This window comes from Capricornis sumatraensis, chromosome 7, assembly GCF_032405125.1.
Source record: "Capricornis sumatraensis isolate serow.1 chromosome 7, serow.2, whole genome shotgun sequence".
In the NCBI taxonomy this organism is placed as follows: domain Eukaryota; kingdom Metazoa; phylum Chordata; class Mammalia; order Artiodactyla; family Bovidae; genus Capricornis; species Capricornis sumatraensis.
Window position 1 is genome coordinate 31,685,347 of NC_091075.1, and position 16,417 is coordinate 31,701,763.

Here is a 16,417-nt window from a genome sequence, read left to right on the forward strand (position 1 = left end):
ACTGATTGTGGAAAACAAATGTCAGGTTGTTGCTGTGTAGTCATGTCCAGCTCTTTCATGACCCCATAAATTGTAACCTGCTAAGTTCCTCTGTCCATGGAATTTCCCAAGCAAGAATACTGGAGTGGGTAGCCATTGCCTTTCCCAGAGGCCTTCCCAACCCAGGAATTGAACCTATGTCTCCTGCCTTGGGAGATATTAAAAGAGGAGAGGTTGGTGAGTGATCTTGGGGAAAGTGATAGGGACAAACAAAAAGAATGACAATCTCTTACTCTTGTTCTGTGTGTCAGGAAGACTGGTGACAAAGGCACAGGAAGGCCCAGCCTTGGGCAAGAGTTGGCAAAGATTATTATAGAAAAGAAGAAATGTTTAACTGAGAAAAAATGCTTTGGTGGAAGGAGCTTTGGGAGCAAAAACCAAAAGGTAAAGGAGAGTGAAGTATGAAGAGAGAATGGTATGAGGGCTGAAGAAAAGTTGGGAGTTGAGTACTGGGTTTGGAAATTGACGATAGTTACCGGTTTGGGAAACTCAGCAGTGGCCACAGGACTGGAAAAGGTCTGTTTTCACTCCAATCCCAAAGAAAGGCAATGCCAAAGAATGCTCAAACTACCGCACAATTGCACTCATCATGGCAACCCACTGCAGTACTCTTGCCTGGAAAATCCCATGGATGCAGGAGCCTGGTGAGCTGAAGTCCATGGGGTCGCTAAGAGTCGGACACGACTGAGTGACTTCACTTTCACTTTTCACTTTCATGCATTGGAGAAGGAAATGGCAACCCACTCCAGTGTTCTTGCCTGGAGAATCCCAGGGATGGCAGAGCCTGGTGGGCTGCCGTCTATGGGGTCGCACAGAGTCGGACATGACTGAAGCGACTTAGCAGCAGCAGCAGCACATGCTAGTAAAGTAATGCTCAAAATTCTCCAAGTCAGTCTTCAGCAATACGTGAACTGAGAACTTCCAGATGTTCAGGCTGGTTTTAGAAAAGGCAGAGGAACCAGAGATCAAATTGCCAACATCCGCTGGATCATCGAAAAAGCAAGAGAGTTACAGAAAAACAACTATTTCTGCTTTATTGACTATGCCAAAGCCTTTGACTGTGTGGATCACAATAACTGTGGAGAATTCTGAAAGAGATGGGAATACCAGACCACCTCACCTGCCTCTTGAGAAACCTATATGCAGGTGAGGAAGCCACAGTTAGTACTGGACATGGAACAACAGACTGGTTCCAGATAGGAAAAAGAGTATGTCAAGGCTGTATATTGTCACCCTGCTTATTTAACTTATATGCAGAGTACATCATGAGAAACGCTGGACTGGAAGAAGCACAAGCTGGAATCAAGATTGCCGGGAGAATATCAATAACCTCAGATATGCAGATGACACCACCCTTATGGCAGAAAGTGAAGAGGAACTAAAAAGCCTCTTGATGAAAGTGAAAGAGGAGAGTGAAAAAGTTGGCTTAAAGCTCAACATTCAGAAAATGAAGATCATGGCATCTGGTCCCATCACTTTATGGCAAATAGATGGGGAAACAGTGGAAACAGTGGCTGACTTTATTTTTGGGAGCTCCAGAATCACTGCAGATGGTGACTGCAGCCATGAAATTAAAAGACACTTACTCCTTGGAAGGAAAATTATGACCAACCTAGATAGCATATTGAAAAGCAGAGATATTACTTTGCCAACAAATAAGGCTATGGTTTTTCCAGTGGTCATGTATGGATGTGAAAGTTGGACTGTGAAGAAGGCTGAGCACCAAAGAACTGATGCTTTAGATCTGTGGTGTTGGAAAAGACTTGAGAGTCCCTTGAACTGCAAGGAGATCCAACCAGTCCATTCTAAAGGAGATCAGTCCTGGGTGTTCTTTGGAAGGAATGATGCTGAAGCTGAAACTCCAATACTTTGGCCACCTCATGCGAAGAGTTGACTCATTGGAAAAGACCCTGATGCTGGGAGGGATTGGGGGCAGGAGAAGAAGGGGACGACAGAGGATGAGATGGCTGGATGGCATCACCAACTCAATGGACATGGGTTTGGGTGAACTCCGGGAGTTGGTGATGGACAGGGAGGCCTGGCGTGCTGCGATTCTTGGGGTCGCAAAGAGTCGAACACAACTGAGCAACTGAACTGTACTGTGAACTGAACTGTGTTTGGACAGTGGTAGAATTGACAAACCTAGTCTAGTAACAATAACATCAACAGCAACAATAATAACAATTAAAATGTATTGAGCACTATGTGCTGTGCACCATTCTAAGCATTTCACATATATTAACTTATTTAAATGGGGTCTTCCCTTGTAGCTCCTTCAGTAATCAGCCTACAATGCAGGAATCTGCCTGCAATGCAGGAGACCTGGGATGGATTCCTGGGTCGGGATTTTAAATAGCATATCAATATATAAACAAGATGCTGTTATTTGTGCAGGCTGCATGATTTGTGCAAGGTCATGTGACTAGGGAACACGAGGGCTGCAATTCCAGCTCCAGAGCCTCTTCTCTGAAGCTTGAGAATGCGTGCTGAAATACAACAGCTGAAGGCAGTTGTGTCTGGATGGCAGTTTTTTCACAAAAATCACACTTCTTACAAAGACAGCATTATTCTAAATTTAGGAACGTTTTAATGTAACATATGCTTGATGAAAAAAGGGCTGGATTGTGGTCTGCCCTCTGAGGAGGTTGTCTGATGAATGTGGATGGACCAGGGCAGCAACAGCATCCAAAGGAGTTTTGGTTAGAAGGTGGTGAGGCCTGCCAGTGGAGACTGTCTCTCCTGCGGACACACCTCAGACAATGCTCTTAGCTTGGCTCCACCAGCTTCAGTTTCTCAGACATTTTTCCTTTCTTCATTCCACATTAATCCCCCCTTACACTGACATATTCTTTTCTGGGTTATGTTAATATCACCACTTAAGTCTGACCTGGGGATCAGGAGTCTCTTTAATTTTGCAATTTTCTTTCTTGTGATCTATTTTGTATTGATCATGATAGTTTTAACTCTCACAGTGCAATCTTATTTCCAAATTAGTAGTCTGCCTGTGTAGGTAACATAAAAAGGATAACAAACTCACTGGGCTAAAAAGCCTTCTCCAGAGGGTGCCTAATCTATGTCACAGCCAGTTGCAAAATTGTTCTCCAATGTCTTAGAAATATGGCTGTCTGCATCTTTATATACACATCTGTTCTTTCCCGAAATCTATGAGCAGTCTGATTTAATCATCCTAATGGTTAGCTTTAGACATTTTTATGCAAGTTAAAATTCATATTCCTTTTCACTTGCTTTCTCTCTTATACCTTATGTGTGCACAGGCACACTTACACACAGGGTCACAAACTAGTAATCTCACAGACTGTTGTAATTCAGTCTTTGTTGTTGCTGTTCAGTAGCTGTGTCCGACTCTTTGCAACTCCATGGATTGCATCACACCAGACTTCTCTGTCCTTGACTATCTTCCAGAGTTTGCTCAAACTCATGTCCATTGAGTCACTGATATCACCCAATCATCTCATCCACTGTCGCCCCCTTCTCCTACCCGAGATCTTTCCCAGCATCAAGGTTTTTTCTAATGAGCTGACTCTTTGCATCAGGTGGCCAGAGTTTTGGAGCTTCAGTTTCAGCATCAGCCCTTCCAATAAATATTCAGGGTTGATTTCGTTTAGGATTGACTGGTTTGATCTCCTTGCTGTCTAGATAAATCCAAATAAATGAATTTGATGTCAAATTGCTTTTCCTCATACAGGCTACAGAAAAGAGCACAGTCTCTGGAGGCAGGTAGACCAGGATAGAGACTCTGTGTGACTGTAGTTACTTCATTGCTTCCAGACTTGATTTCTTTCCTATAAACTAAGGATAAGAGTAGTATACATATCAGAGGGTTAAGATGATTTCTTTTAAAGTATGGGAAAATTCTTATTGCTATAATAACTTTTTTTTCACTTATCATTTCCACCATTTAATATGTGATCTTAGACATATGACAATATTAAAGATCGTCAGTTCTACAACTTTTTTTTCTTTGGAGTATAATTGATTAGTTAATTTACAGTGTTGTGTTAGTTTCAAATGTACAGCAAAGTGATTCAGTTATACAAACACACATATTCATTCTTTTAAAAATTCTTTTCTCATGCTGGGCTGTGCTGTGCTGTGCTTAATTGCTCAGTTGTGTCCAAGTGTTTGTGACCCCATGGACCATAGCCTGCCAGACTCCTCTATCCATGGGAATTGTCTATCCATGGGAATTCTCCAGGCAAGAATACTGGAGTGGGTTGCCATGTCCTTCTCCAGGGTATCTTCCAAACCCAGGAATTGAACCCAGGTCTTCTGCATTATAGGTAGATTCTTTACCATCTGTGCCATCAGAGAAGCTCCTTTTCTTATATAGGTTATCACAGGATATTGAGTAGAGTTCCCTGTGCTATACAGTAGGTCCTTATTGGTTATCTGTCTTATACATAGTGTAATTTTTATTAATAGAGTCATAGGTCTTTTCTTTTCTTGAAAACAATACTATTAAAAAAAAAAAAAAAAGTGGGCAGGGGGACTCTTCCCAAACAGTATTAACCATGTATGTGATCACATTGGTTTGATCTGATCTGAATAAAATACCACCCCAAACCAATATGTATTGGGATTTTTTTTTTTCACATACACACATATAAATGTTTTAAGCTCCCAAATTAGTAACAAATGATAGTTCGTTTTCACTGGACATTCAATCTTGTCATGAGACACAAGTTAATATAGGTAAAACAATGAATAAGTAAACCATTTATAAATCTTCATGACAAATTGCAATTCAAGTCTTTTATTTTATGAAGGGGGAGAAGAAATACTTGCCCAAATTTCCACATCCAGGAAGGGCCATGAACTTGGCATTCGGTCCTGGTTCTGAATTCTGGGCTCTTCCCATTACATCAGCTGTTTTTCAGCTTGTGCAATTTTTATGTCACGAAGGACATTTTGGTGTATTTTTGTTTTGTTTTGTTTTGATTAATGTGAGATGTGTGGTCTTTTGTAGCATGAATAAATTATGGGATTTTAGAAACTATATCAAAATGTGAATTTTTAAAATTTAGGAAAGGGGGTAGAGGTTAGGGCCATGTTCTCTGACAAAACTAAAGGACACCCAAGCTCTAAAAAGTTATATCATTTTTCATTTGGTTATGTGAGATTTTATGTAATTTGTGCAATGTTTTATCTGTAAGCTACCATCATTTTCTGGGGCAAAGAAAATAACTCACTGTCTGTCATCTCCAAACCACCATTCCTTTTAAAACTGCAAAATACCCTGTGGAGATGGTATATGCCAGGCCTTTTTAAGACTTTACAAAGACTGGAGACCAACTGCTTTCAAACAGAAATATTTACTGAGAAGCTAATCCGTATATCAGAGATCTGAAGAAAGAGAGCATGACTAACAGCTGAAAATAGGGCTCATTACTGGAGCAACTGCAATGAGCCCAGGGGTATGTTCTCTAATTCTAGAAAGGATGTGTTTAAAAGGAAAGGCCAAGAAATGGAGTGAGATTGAATGATATATTTGAAGTAGGAAGTTGGACAAACTGACTTCGGTTAGTGAATATTAATAGAATTGAATAAAATAGCCCTGTTATGTTATTACAATGCATTGTTGCATCATAGAGTCTTTAATCAGAAGTATTTGTTTATCTGACTAGGAATCTTGGCTTACCCTCAATAGTGTGTAATAATGCAGGGAAACATAGTATGGGCTTGGCATAATTACATGAACGTAAAAAACTACTTTAGTCCTCTGCAAAATGTAGTGGGGACTTTCTTGTTATCATTAGTGATCATGGTGTCTATTCAAGGGATGAATAAGCTGGTAATAGTTTTTATTCAGGGTCAAGTATGAGGAGAATTAAAACAATTAATGAAAATTAATCATATGAACAATTCATGCTGATCATAGAGTTTTCCTAGGAGCAAGTTGTGCTTGCTGCTTTTGTTTTTGAATATTCTGAATGTGATAGAAAGAAAGTGAAGAGAAAGGGCCCAGCATGTAAGCTTTCATAGAGCCATAGGATTTTTAATATATGCCATCGTTTTGTTGTCTCAGCAGCTCTTCAAATTGTCATTATTACTTCCTCTTTATAGACTGGGAGATGGAGCAAAGAAGAGGGAATGGCTAAAGCAAGACCCAGAATGGGTCTCTGATTCATATTCCACGTTCTCACATATTCTCTTCAATTATGGATTTTTCACGGGGTCCCTGGAGTTTCTGAAGTCAGTTTTCAGAGCACAGAGTATAAAGACACCTCCTAATTTAAAATTAGATTTTGCCTTTATCTTCAGGAAAGCAGAGACATTTGACCTCAGCTACGAATGAACAGAGCAGGAGGTAGAACCCTAGGGTGACTCCCAGATGGAGCTGCTTATTAGAGTACAGAGCAGGCTGTACCAGGAATGTGCTGTGTGATAGAGATGAACCAACATTTATTAAAGCAAGGCACTATAAGCAAACACAAAACATTCAAAAACAGGGAAAACTAATCTGTGGTGTTAGTTTTTAGAACAGCGATTAGTTGGACACATAGAACTTGAAGACAGCAGGAGGGCAACTTCTGGGATTCTGGTAAAATCCTTTTTCTTGCTCTGGTGCTGGGTGGGCAAGTAGGTTCATCTTATAAAATCGAATGAGCTCTACATTATAATCCATGTATTTTCCTAAGTGTTTAAAATTATTCATTGTTTTTATTTTATGCTTTTGTTTGTATGTAATTATGTATTGTCTGGGCTTGCCTTGTGGCTCAGATGGTAAAGAATCTGCCTGCAATTGGAGAGACCTGGGTTTGATCCCTGGGTTGGGAAGATCCCCTGGAGGAGGGCATGGCAACTCACTCCAGTATTTTTGCTTGGAGAATCCCCAGGGACAGAGGAGTGTGGCAGCCTAGCAGGCTACAGTCCATGGAGTCACAAAGAGTTGGACAAGACGGAGCGAATAAGCACAGCACAGCATGTATTGTCTAGTTCTTAAGGTGTTGGTTTCTATCCAGTTGTTACATGTCTTTTTAAACTATATATATGACCAAAAAAGAAGTGTGAGTATATATAGATGCATACATATGTGAAGCCCAGTTTAACTGCATCTCAACTGTGTGGCAGAGGGCCAGTCACAGAAGACATATCAACTCTGAGAAATGGAAACAAATTTTTTGCACAATATAAACATAAGGGGAAAAAATAACACTAATACTTTCTGAGTGAAAGGTAAACATTAATTATAGAACCATTGAAGGAAGAATTTATCACTGAAGGTTTAGGTGATATAAGTAAGCAATTTGATTATATGAAATATCAGTGTCTTCAATACAGAAAACATTGAAGGCTGAGGAAAAAAACGTGTTCTGTGATTGCAGCCTATCAGGGTTGAAAACCCCTGTGATCTCTGTGAGGGAGTTAGACCTTGAAAAGAACCAGATTCTCAGCTGGGAGCTATTATTCTAACAAATATTTCCCTTCCAGAATTCTGTCCTTCTGAAACACTGTATGGACCTCACTCTCTCACAATTAAATCATTAATGGCTACTGTTTCCCCCATGTAGACGTCTACAGTCCAACTGATTCTAGATTTGGAATATGCCACAGAAGAGGAGGTCTTAATATTTCTGGAGTAACTTCAGCCCAGGTCACTGACTTTGAAAATCTGCCTGTATGTGACCATCTCTAAGACTTCATCTTTTGATAAATTTCTTCAAAATGAATATTTGAGAACAGGTCACCTCAATTTAACATAAATTTGTGCCTGTATTAGAAGAAAATGAAAGAAAATTAAACCATTGTTAAAGACATGAATTCTAAATGAAATGTGCTCTTCTCATGAAATCTAAACATAAATGCAAGGACATTTCCCAGCGAAAAAAGGGAAAGACACAACACATTTAATAAAGCACAAAGAAGCAGCAAGCTCTAAAGAGAGAAAAGGGAATATTTTGCTCAGCTCCACAGTGAGAACTTGAATATTCACTGGTGAATATCACTGGTGAAAAAGGGAATATTTTGCTCAGCTCCACAGTGAGAACTTGAAATTCACTGGTGAATTTTACTGGTGAAAATGAAACAGGACCCCGGCTACCAGGGATGAGGATAGGGCAGAAATCTTAGGCAAGCATGTCGTTCTTACAGTCATGTTTCAGATATAGGCAGTACTAGGTCCCTGATCACAAGTTTCAAGGAGAAATTTTAAGGAGAAAGTCAAAACCAAAAAAAGAAGCTTCATCATTAATTACTGGATGAGTCTATCATCCTCTGTATTTTGAGGAACATAATAGGAGTTAACTTCCAAATGCTCCATACCATTGGCAGCAAAATATAAGATATTTGAGTAACAGTCTGGTTATTAACCAATTTATGATCCTTTTATTTCAGTGAAGCATAAGGGACATGATAAGAACTTGCTATAAATAAACGATGGCTTTGTTGAACAGGAGCTTTTTTTTTTTTTTTTTTTAGATTTTAAAACAATAGAATGGGCCAAATATCCTTGTAAATTACATTAATGAGATAAATTGCTACTTTTAATAGAGGCTCTGTGCTCTATGCTGTGCCTTATGCAGATTTGCCAGTTAATAAGCCTGAATAGTGTTTCTGTTCGTGGAAAATGAATCTGTAACGATTGTCAGATTATCTGTTTGGCATGCCTGGCTGGTGTCTGGAATGGCACTTTGCTAATGTGCTATTACTCAGTGTCATTAACCCACACAAATGATTGAAAGGTGAATTTATATGTGTACCAGGGGGCTCTGCACAGGGAACATGCTGCAGTGAAATGATCCTACAAAGGATATAATGAACCATTCATTGTGGATTTCCGTTCTTTAGTCTTCATATCCTCCCTTCAGAAACATATGATATTGAAATACGTGGAGAGTAATGAGACCAAACTACTACTTAAAAGACACGACTTAACATTGCCTCAATGTCTGAAAAGTTATATAGTTGAAAAATGAGTAGTCATCTTTCTCTCATGATTTCCATTTAGAGGAATCTTGGCAAAAAAGTCAGATAAATACTTTGGAACTTTTGGAATTTATTTCATACAAAAATATTTTGGAAAAAAAAATATTTTTGAAATCTTAGAAAAGTAGAACGTGTGATGAAATTGTGAAACGAGCAACCGCTTACTCCTTTATCACTGGAGTTTAACTTACACTTCTGTGGATTAATTAAAATACTTTAGAATGGAAAATATTCTTCTTTAAATAACATCTGTGATAGACTATTACAGCAAAGCCATAAAGTGGAAGCTACCAAATATTTTCCATTTCCATCTTCTTAATAAGTTTTGTTTGATATTCCTTCAGCAGGTATTTTAATTTACACCAATGCTTTTAATTGCTGTAAATTTTGAATAGATTTGTTAATAGGTTGTGCCCTTCTTCTCAAGGAAATAAATAGGAACTGTACAAAATATGCTCTGACTCTGATTCCCATTATCTGCTGGGTTAGATTTTGTTTAGATTTAATAGTGATGCTTGAGGCTTTTACTTATTTATGTTTTTAACATAATATATTTATATTATTTGTATCAATTCAAGTTCAAACCAAAATCAACACTCTCAAGGAAAATCCCCTTTTTCTGCTTTTAATTCCAACCTCTTCACCTCTGGCTTACTGTGTCCCTCTCTCATTCTTGGCCCTCAGAAATAGAGTTTTAAGTTTCAGCCATTTTTCCTGTATTTAAATTTGAGAAGTTGTATGAAAAATATATCTAAATTTCCCAAGTTGACTTCATTTTGCTTGAATAATTGTTTCCATCTTTATATCTTTCTTTGACAAGGATAAAAAAATTTAAGTGTTTACCTACATTCACCATACATAGCAAGAACTTTTTCAGCACCATTAATCTATCATGTTGAGCGATGAAATATTTCATACTTTTTTTCTTTTTTAAAAAATCAAGGCAGCTTTTACAATTTAAAAAGAATAATTAATAATTTCTGCTTAGCTAAGCAAGTAGGCCAGAAGGGTTATTTGGTCTTACTAGAAATGGGTTTTCTCTATCACCTCCTTAAAATATTTATCAAAGCAGAATGTTGCTTATTTTCCTGCTCTGGTTATAGATGTTTGTTACATATAAAATTTGATAAATATCTGACCCATCTCAAAACCTATAATGAAATAGCCTCACTTCGTTTTGAGAACTCACTTTGTTCATGTTTATAATTTATTGCCATCACATAAGCTGCATTTTTTCCCTGGCCCTTCTCTCTGCCCTTTATCATCCACCATCTTTTTCTCACACTCACACTAGAGCTGCTCAACGAGAGTTCCCCCTTCCAGGGCAGCATCTAACTCAAAGGTGCAGTCCCCATCGTTTGTGATGTTGGGATGTCCTAATGGTGTGTTCCGTTCTCTGCTGACCAGGTAGTCCAAGTTACACTTTAATGGATCCATGTTAAATTGCCCACTCCTCCCCCCCTTTAAAATACTGACCCTTCCTCGGTGGCCTTCTTAGGAAATACTTTATAAATAATACTTTATGGAGGGAATATTTGGACACAGGACTTCACTTAACTGTCACATAATTTTGTGGTTTTTTCAAACTTAGCTTTAGGATCTATGCAGCATTTTTTGTCAACTATGGGATATGCTGTTACAGAATAATGAATGTAGTGAACATCAGGATACATGTGTCTTTTAGAATTGTGATTTTTCTTAAGACATGAAAGCAACCTAGATGTCCATCAACGGATGAATGGATAAAGTTGTTCATATATACAATGGAATATTACTCTGCCATAAAAAGGAACAAATTCAAGTCAGTTCTAGTGAAGTGGATGAACCTAGAGCCTGTTATATGGCCTGACAGGATCTCTCACGAGGCAGCAGTCAAGCTTGTCAGCAGGGGCCAGGGGCCTCTGAAAGCTTGACTAGGACTGGAGGGTCTTCCTCCAAGTTGGCTTACTTACGTGGCTGATGGCAGGAGGCTTCAGTTTCTCATCATGGTTTGAATGTCCTCGTGGCATGCCAGCTGGCTTCCACTGAGCAAGTGATCTAACAGAGAGCAAGAGGACAAGCAGGAAGCATCATGCCTCCCATGACCCACTCTCTAGAATTGTTCTTGTTCACATCCACCTCATTCCCTCCATCACAAAGGAGTCACTAGACCCAATTCCCACCCACCTGGAATGCAGGTAGGCTCTACCCCTTGAAGGGAGTAGCACCAAAGAAATTGTGGACATATCTTAAAATCATCGTGTTTATTAAGAAAGAAAATATCTCTAGTTGCTGAAATTATCACTATAATTAGATTTATGGATGGCTTTTAAAAATACAATAGTATGAATTTTCTTTGAGACTTGGGATTATTTTTACCTTATTCACCCGTGTATCCATAGTTCAACTCAAGCACAGAAGCTGGTAGATAGTACTAGGTGCTGAATATATGTTTCCTAAACATCTAAATGTTTACTGTCTACATTGGGTTCTTCTTGCTCAGCTTTCAATAATGTTACATAAGGGAAAATGGAATTAAATTCTGAAGATGAATTTTAAAAGTTACAAATATCTAAATTTATCTCCTAATTACCGTCTCACATATGTGAAGTTTATATGTTGAATGTCTGTTATTAGATATCTTGTTTATTGCTGATACCTTTATGGAAGTTTAAGCTTCGTAAATACCAAGATGTTTGCTTCTTTTAAGGTAGTATTCCCAGCACCAAAACATTGTTCTGTATATTAGCATGTGTGCATTCTTGTGTGCTCAGTCGCTCAGCCATGTCTGACTCTGCAACCCCATGGACTGTAGCCCACCAGGCTCCTCTGTCTATGGGAATTCTCCAGGCAAGAATACTGGAGTGGGTTGCCATTTCCTACAGGCGATCTTCCTAACCCAGGGATCGAAACTGAGTCTCTTGCATCTCCTGCATTAGCAGGCAGATTCTTTACCTCTGCTCCATCTAGGAAATGTTTATTAAGTGATTTAATTAAAACATTCACTAAGTTAAGGATGTCAGAAAGTTAAATTTTCATTTTCGTGGATTCAGTTTAGATATAGTTATGCTTATTTGAAGATCTTCAAAATATCTCTTCTCTCTAGGTTTAAGTTTTCAGTGTTCAAGAGTAGTTCCTACCTAAAACTTTATGGTTGAAACACACTTATAGCTATTGTCCAGATACGAGCCTTTAGGGATGACTCAGTTTATTTGATTAAGTTGTTGGCACTTTGGAAACTACAGGGTAAGATATGGGGAAGTCGAGTTTTAAGGTCACAGTATGGTAAAGAGAGGGGCCTCCCAGGAGGCACTAGTGGTAAAGAACTCGCCTGCCAATATAGGCAGGAGATATAAGAGACAGGGGTTCGATCCCTGGGTTGGGAAGATCCCATGTAGAAGGGAATGGCAACCCATTCTAATATTCTTTCCTGTAGAAGTCCATGGACAGGGGAGCCTGGTAGGCTACAGTCTATAGGCTTGCAGAGTCTGACATGACTGAAGTGACTTGCCATGTGGCGTAAAGAGAAACCCTGAAAACTGGTGAAGACTAAATACACATTCAGGTCCTGAGCAAGGATGAAGAGAAGAGGAAGCTCATGGGGGAAACTTCATCGGTAGTTATTGGCCCTGAAATTAGAAAGAAAATAAAATGTACTGGGTGTTTTCTACTAATTTTCACCCATCCCATGTGTTACCGAAAATAATGGCTCAAATTTACTTCAAAGAACCACCAAGACTGTTCAGAAAGGATGAGAGTGAGAAAAAGACTATTTGGCTTGCTTTGACATGGATGAAAAGACAAATACCTAGAAAGGAGCTAGAACTTTTTGTGTGCACCTCACAGTATAGCATGGTGTTCCACAGAATTCCATACTTTCAGAGGGACTTTACTGACTGTGTATTCCTCTTCTTATTCTTTTTTTTTTTTTCTGTCTACATATTCTAATCTCATTTTATTATGTTAGAGAATTTGGATAATTATCTATTTTAAAGTGTATTAGTATGAGAGTTTTCACAGTTAAACCTTTTCATTCCTTCATTTTCAGGGAGATGGAAGTTACAGGCTGCAATATGGCTTGAGAATCTATCCCCTGACAAGGATGGATAATATAGGGAGTCTATTTAACATAATTCAGCCTCTGCCCCTCATGGGTATTCCTAAGTCTTTGTGGCCATTTGTTTTACATTTTTCATTCTTTACTTAACATGGCCTGCAACTGACCTGTACAGTTTCATTTGGGACTCTGGGCCCTGTTAGTAGGATGTCAGGCAGTCAAGTGGTTCCCACCATCACTGGGGATGCATGTTCAGCCTGAATCATCTCTCTGTGTAAAGCTCCAAGAGGATTCCTTTTTCACTATTTAACACTTGATTATGCTGTTTCACCAGTACATCAAAACTCTTCATTTATTTTGCCCAAAGTTATAACATAGTGCTTAACCCCATTCAGAACACTAGTAAATGTTCTAAGTTCTGAAAATTATTCTTTAATTTTTAAATTGTTATTATTATTTTTTTTTTAGTTTCACAATTTATAAGGAGAATAGGTGGGAAGGTACTCTTTAGTAGGTTTAGGTTGAAGCAAAAGTCTTATTTGGAATTTTCTTCATGATCATGATAAGCAAATAAAGACTGATTTGTAAGAGAAATTCAAACAAGTAATTCCCATGTCATTTCAATTAAAAAATGATATGAATGTATTTACATTTAAGAAATGCATCTATGACATTTGCAAGTATTATTTATGAAATTATACCCCATATTAATTTATACTTTCTGTGGATTATGGGCTTCCCCAGTGGCTCAGCTGGTAAAGAACCCGCCTGCTAATGCAGGAGACACAAAAGACACAGGTTTGATCCCTGGGTCGGGAAGATCCCCTGGAGGAGGAAATGGCCACCCACTCCAGTGTCTGTGCCAGGAAAACCCCATGGACAGAGGAGCCTGCGGGCTACAGTCCATGGAGTTGCAAAGAGTTGGACATGAAACACATATGATTATGTTCGTAAGTTTAAGAATTTAAAACAGCACTATTTTAGATCCTCTTACTTTTCTAGCTTGAAAAATGCCTTTCATATACCACACAGGGTGCTGTCAAACAGCAATTCCTACGACCTGAAACTTTGCTAATCAGACTCTCCTTAATGATGCTGTGCTCGATACTTGTCTTTTAACTGTCTTTGACTAATTCTCATGTCTTAAAGAAAGATGGAATGGCTCTCGAATGCTAAGATTAAAATGCCAGATACAGTACATGAATCAATTGTAAATGACAAAAACGAACAGTAACAATTTCATTTCCGTAGGAACCAATTCATTACTATGCAGCCTGCCAATAATGTTCTAACTCCTCCCAGCAGGCCAACTTAGACTTCACCAAGTATTTTCCTTAAAAGTAAGCCAAAACAGAGCTTTTTAGATGAGCCTTATGCTACAATTCACTACCAATAGTTTCCACACCCAATAAAATGGGTCACTAAAATGAGATGTTTCTTTTTATCCACATGCTTTTCTGTGATGTGGTAAAAATGAGACTTGGGAATAATAAAGGATGTTGTTCTCTATGTAAGCTCATATTTTCAGCTTATATAAAAGTATTTACGTTGATAAATTTCATCTTGTACTTCCCAAGAGTGCTGGTGTATAGTAATTATCAGCAATCATTTTATTGAATGCTTCTTTATTTAACTGGATATAAATAATTTAATAATGTAGTTGTAGAATTTAAAAATACTTAAGAGAGAAACCTCCAATTTATTTACATATTTCTTTCCCTTCCTAGACTGTCCCAAGAGGGCAGGACCTGCTTCCTATTCATCTTTATACAAGAAGTACCCAACACTGTGGTTTGAAAATAAGGAGTCAGTGTAGGCCTGTTGATTAAATGATTGAATGGTTAAATGGATATAAATGTTGTTATAATGCATATGCTGAAACTTATATTTGTAGTAATAAGTGAATAAAGTGAAGTCGCTCAGTCATGTCTGACCCTTTGCGACCCCATGGACTGTAGCCTACCAGGCTCCTCCATCCATGGAATTTTCCAGGCAAGAGTACTGGAGTGGGTTGCCATTTGTAGTGATAGGAGAATTCTAAAATCTCACATTTTCTTAAGCCCCATCACCTTTTTTCTCTGTCTCACAAGTCGTGTCAGTCACATTCAATATTCACAGTTTTGACTTGGAGGATTTTGCAGTACTAGGATCCTCTAGGCTTCCAGCCCTGTCCTCTGCTCTATTTTCCATTTTCTTGTTTTCCATTCGAATGGGTTTGGGCTTCGCAGGTGGGACTAATGGTAAAGAGCATGCCTGCCAAAGCAGGAGACTTAAGAGATGCAGGTTGAATCGCTTGGTCGGGAAGATCCCCTCGAGGAGGGCATGGCAACCCACTCCAGGATTCTTGCCTGGAGAATCCCACTGACAGAGGAGACTGGTGGGCTATGGTCCACAGGGTTGTAAAGAGTTGGGCTCGACTGAAGCGACTTAGCAGGCATGCCTGCTTGTGCATCCTTCTGTTCATGGTTAATTACCTGAATTTCAGCCTCCACTTGTGCCTCATCCTGTGTCCACCACTCGTTGCACAGTTGGAGTTCTTGCCCTTTGAATTAGGAGAGGCTTGTGTCTTCCTAAGCTGAGACCTCTCCTGCCTCTACTACTTCCTGAGAATCCTTTCTTTTAGCAGCAGAAGCTTCTTGTTCTCTCTAGTAACCAATGCTGTTATGCATTTAGCTGCTTCACCATCCCATTACCACTTGTCCTGGGACAGAGGTTGCAGTTGGATCCTGCAGCCTGGTTGCCACTCCAATCATTGACTATTCATCAGCCCTTTATTTAACCCTCTGTGTTACTGGAAGCCTGGTTTTTCACCAACATAAAAGCCTAGGGTTTAGCAGGTGGGGAGCCACAGCATGTTGGAGGGTGGCGGCTGGAGGGCTACCTGCCCAGACAGAAACAAATCAGATGATCATTGGAGATATTCCCAGGCTTCCTTGTTTAAAAGGCAGACAGATTGAAGACACTGCCACCCTCTAAGATTTGAAGACTAGCAGAGCAGCCTCAAGGCCTTCACGCCTTTATGACTCCTAAATGTTCACTGACTGTGTGTTATTTCACGTTCAAGTACTTGAAGGCATGTGGTGACTTTCTAGTATGTGTTTGACTATCTACCTTAATCAAGTAATCTGGAGAATCAAAGAGCACATTTACATATACATTTAAATTTCTTGAATACACTTGTCAATAAGAGAAAGGTTATTCATTAACTATTTGAATACATTGGGAGAAAATCAGCTACATAGGTCGTATTTTAATTTGTCACCTAAACCCAGGATATTTGCTAGTAATTTTTTTTTTGAAAGATCTAAAACATTACAGACTTACTTACTTACTTACTTAACCTAGAAAGCTTTATTTGACTTTCCCTTAAGATAGGTATTTCCTGTGTGTTTCCAT

At 38.9% G+C, this 16,417-nt stretch overlaps 1 protein-coding gene across 1 annotated transcript in view; it reads left to right on the forward strand.

The window, feature by feature from the left end:
* UNC5C (unc-5 netrin receptor C) overlaps positions 1-16,417 on the forward strand; it is a 421,047-nt gene that overhangs the window by 80,074 nt on the left and 324,556 nt on the right. The gene's annotated exons all lie outside the window — the stretch shown is intronic.